This window comes from Macrobrachium rosenbergii, chromosome 17 (genome assembly GCF_040412425.1).
Source record: "Macrobrachium rosenbergii isolate ZJJX-2024 chromosome 17, ASM4041242v1, whole genome shotgun sequence".
NCBI lineage: Eukaryota > Metazoa > Arthropoda > Malacostraca > Decapoda > Palaemonidae > Macrobrachium > Macrobrachium rosenbergii.
The window spans coordinates 9,913,770-9,918,769 of record NC_089757.1 but is presented as its reverse complement, the minus strand read 5'-3'; positions in this window follow the sequence as shown (position 1 = coordinate 9,918,769).

Sequence of the window (5,000 nt, the reverse complement as noted above, 5' to 3'; positions counted from 1 at the left end):
AAAATATTAAGAAATGCCTACCCACAGATACAGTTTAGGTTTGTTTTTACTAATAAGTTTACAATTGGGTCTTACCTAAGCAGGAAGGAACTGCTGCCCATTGGCTTATCTTCATGTGTTGTTTATCAGTTCTCTTGTCCTGGCTGCAATACCAGGTATATTGGTAATTGCAACAGTTGGTTGCAACACAGAATTTCTGAACACATGGGGAGGAGCATCAGAACAGGGTTTCCACTAACAAAACCATCACACCCAGCTATTAAAGAGAACTCTCGCCAGAAAGACCATAGTTTCACTCGCCAAGACTTCAAAATCCTCTATAAAGCAATAGGCAAACTGGACCTTCTCATAACAGAATCTCTTTGTATGAGGAGAATGAAATCAGAACGTAACGGTAATATGCTGCCTATTCATCTGTTCATTAAATAGCATTGTATCTACTTCAAATTTGACAGTCATTTCAGTTGTTTAGTTTCCTTTTCCTTTTCTTTACAGTGTTAACGACTGTCAGTCTTTTACAATTATGCAACTGCTCGTTATGGATGGGCATGTTTATTAATTGTTATAAGTCCACTCTTTTACTGTAAATATTTGATATTTGTCATATTTCATGCTCTTACTTGCTATTATCTTTGTGTATCTAATATATCCATATGTATGAATATCAAGATTGTTTAAGATGTTCTATATTATTATGATTGTTTATTATTCTATAATAATTTCTCGTCTGTCAGCCTGATGATGGGAACGGAGCATATCCGAAACATTGCTGATGAGAATAAAGACGAAAAGAATTAGATGATCAAAGGAAAGAAGCTTTGGTGACACACATACATGTATATATATATATATATATATATATATATATATATATATATATATATATATATATATATATATATATATATATATATATATACACACTATGTACATACTCTATATATATATATATATATATATATATATATATATATATATATATATATATATATATATATATATATATATATATATACTGTATATATATGTGTGTATATAATATAAAACACAACAGTTGATAAACCTGAAATGTAAAGTAAGACGGGACAACAGTTGCGGCAAATACCGGACCCTTTGAATCTTTGCTTCCCTTCCGAGTAGCACAAACATTCGACGTGAAAAGACACCGTTTTTAGACTTTTGTGTTCTAACCTTCCCATTCCTTCCTCCCTCTTCCTGTTAGCTTTTGCGTAGGAATGGCTGTCTTCTCTTCGTCTCCTTTTTTCCCTTCGCCCTTTCTCTTTCTTTCGTGTTTTACAAACCCCTGTGCAGTTAATATTAAACAAGAGTTTCCATTGCACCCTTTGCGCCTTGTCTGGCGAAGCGACAGGCTGCCTGTCCTTCCGGGTGAAATTCTGCCGCGTGTGGAAGAAAAGTGGCGTCAGGAATGTTTTCTTTTCGTAATCCTGTAGGAATTCTCCGTTTTTCTCCTTCCGCCCTTCTGACTCTCACACCGGCTTCCTCTTTCCATTTTTTCTCTTTCCTGCTTTGCTTTTTCTTTTCCAGTTTGTACTGTAGTCTTCCGGCTGGCCTTGCTGTTGTTTTTAATTGCCGTTGGTTTAAATCATTTTTGAGATGGGTTTGTTTTATATTTTTGCAGTGATGACAATGAGTTCCCTTTTAGTTTTACCATGCATTTCAGATTATATCCTGTAGTTAAAGCCAAGATATGACCTAAATCCGAAATCCACACGCAAATAAAATAGACACTGTCTTTCAATACAAGTCATACCCTGGCATTAAACTGACTTGGTATTGAAGTTTGACGCTGACCATTGAGGCTTTGGTTACTCACGGCATGAACATTATTACCATCTTTTATGAATGCGTCGGAAACATTGTTCATTATAAAATGAACCACATGACTTCCTGGGCCACAGTTATATAATGGCTAATGTGGGAATCTGTTGACTAATAGTAAGAGAAAACTATGTTGCTGACTGGCTAGTGTCATGCACCACTGGTCAAGTGTTTCTAACCCGTATTTTTGGTTCTTCGTTTATAGGGATAGTTGTTTATATTCATACACACTGTTACTCCTTGGTCTTATATTTCCAGTTCTGTGTTATTGCTCAGTAGATAGTCTAATAATGATTATAGTAATCTGAATGAAGTCAACTGCTTCGTCTAATTTCGTTCACCCCTTCTGAAGATATTAACCGCAAACAAAATAGATTTACTGCCAGAGTGATGCCAAGAAGTAAAGTGTCAAATATTTATCATTAAAGATAGAGAACAAGTAAAAAATACAACTTCCAACCAACACGAAATGAAAAAGGAGCAAAATCCTCTCTTCATGAAGCAAATAGTTGATAACAAATTGTCAATAAAACTTTATCAATTACGGTATAGCTGCCCGAATGAAGTTTATTTTCCCAATTTCAAAGGCTAAGGTTGAAGGATTTGAGCATTTCACATTTTAGTGAAATTTTAAAGGGAAAATCAAATAGAAATATGTTAATAAACACTGAATTCAAGATTTCAAACGGTCGAGATAGTCAAATACTATATTTTTAGTCATCGTACTTGTGACAAACTTAAGAGTATCATATATATTAATTATATAAAAATTAAACCCTTTGCGTTGCGCGTCCGTGGAGGCAATGATGATGATACAACATTAATGCAATTTAAATTTTACCAAAAATAGATGTGGTAATATATCTCAGTCAACATTAAATGGTGTTCATGAAAAGTTATGAGAATTAACTACACATGTAACAGAAAGTTAGTTATCAAAATTCAATGTATATTTTATATAACAATTGCATTCATAAACTAAGAGAAATTTTACTGAAATACCTCCAACACTCAGGGACGAAGTGGCTACGATATCCCTGTAATGATGTTTTATCAGTCCTTTTGATGGAATGCAAATGGCCACATCAAACGCACGTGTCTGCGCAGGCTGAGTTATTATATGGAAATAATTTATCCATTGATGTTTAGAACATGAACAACACGATGCCCTAATGGACGCACAGTGGGCTTGTAGTCTATACACTGTAGTTCGATCTGGGCATTGTTTCAATAACACTTCTCTGTCTATAACCCATTATTAACAAACACATATACACATACTATATATATATATATATATATATATATATATATATATATATATATATATATATATATATATATATATATATATATATATATATACATACATATATATATATAATATATATAATATATATATATATATATATATATATATATATATATATATATATATATATATATATATATATATATATATATATATATATATATATATATATATATATATATATATATATATATATATATATATATATACATAGAATCTACTGGTCACTTTTTACAGATACTTATGTAATTGTAATAGCCACAGTGCCCTCTTAACTTTCTCGAATTCTTCGCGCTTTTTGGATACGCTTGTCACTACAAAGCCTTAAGATCCAAGTGCAAGAAATATGAAGAAATTCTGATGTGCGCTAGCGGGAAACGAACCCGGGTCCGCTAAGCAGAACGATGTTCTGTTGTCGAACTGGACAATCTATAAACAAATCGTTACCAAACAATTATGTCACGTGATTAAAATTATTGTGATAATAAAAGTAATATTTGCAGAATAATTTGCATCATTTACTGTCACGCGTTTTATAAGACCCTTAATGATCGTTCTTCTTTCTATTCCCCCTCACGAATAAGCAGGAAGTAAATGATAATTACGGTAAGCCTTACCAAGAAACCACACGAGTAATCATATTGATAATGGTATGGCAAACACTTCTTAAATTATTCAGTAAGTATTTCCCGCCAAGTCTTCCCCTCATTGTAAGTTAAAGATTGCTCTTTAAATGTTCACAAAGATTTCCCACTTATTCCTTTGAAAATACTTCTGAAACTTTCGCGTCTATATGCAATTATTATTATTATTATTATTATTATTATTATTATTATTATTATTATTATTATTATTATTATTATTATTATTATTTGGGGGGCGGTTGCAGAAAAGCCGCTTTAATAAATGTTATCTATATTTTGCGTAACACTAGAACTATATCACACGGAGAATTTAGAGCTCTAAATGTCTCTGATATTTATCTATATACTGTACATATTATTTTATTTTTATCCCAGCAGCTTAATTGCATGTTTTTAAGAACATTTACCTCTTATACAAGTCCGAGAATTCTTCTCGAGTACCAAGACTATTTTTCCATGAATGTGGTGGGAATTCGGTTAATTGGATTAGCTAACATGCAAGAGGAGCTGGGCTCTTTTTACAGCGTATTTATAGTCCTTTGCGGTCTCGTAAACATACTCCATAGGAGTGGGTCCTAAAAGTCTCGAGTCAAAAAGAAATGGAATAGGTGGTAAGCAACGAATCATTTCCAATCCAAAACGTTCCAACTATGTTGCAAAAACATAAAAGTTTTCATAGGCAAAACATTGCACATTTCCAGTCAAAAACATTCCTTAAAAACAAAAAAAACAAGAACGTTTTAGTTTTCAAAATAGAGAATACATCACTTGATGTCAATAATCGTTATAATTGCTTCCTCGATTCCGTTCTTCCGAATACCCAGATGTAAAAAATGTCCAGCGCAACTGGGTCGATGGATAATTGGATGAAAAACGCTTAATTACTTTCTAAACTCAACGGGAGGGTATTTGCCGCAGGAAATACCCTCATTCGATGCGTGGTTTGCAACAATACGGTTTGCTCAACGCTTCATAAACTAAAACGCTTTGAGGGCGTTGTTCAGTTGCATTTCGTGATTGGAAACAGTAGGAGGGCAGTGATTTTTGAATTTTCTTCATTAGACTTCCCCTGATATTGCTCGGTGATTTAAAATTTTGGAAAATGGTGATGGCATGAGAGAGAGAGAGAGAGAGAGAGAGAGAGAGAGAGAGAGAGAGAGAGAGAGAGAGAGAAAGCTTGATTCTTTATTCGAAAATATATTCAA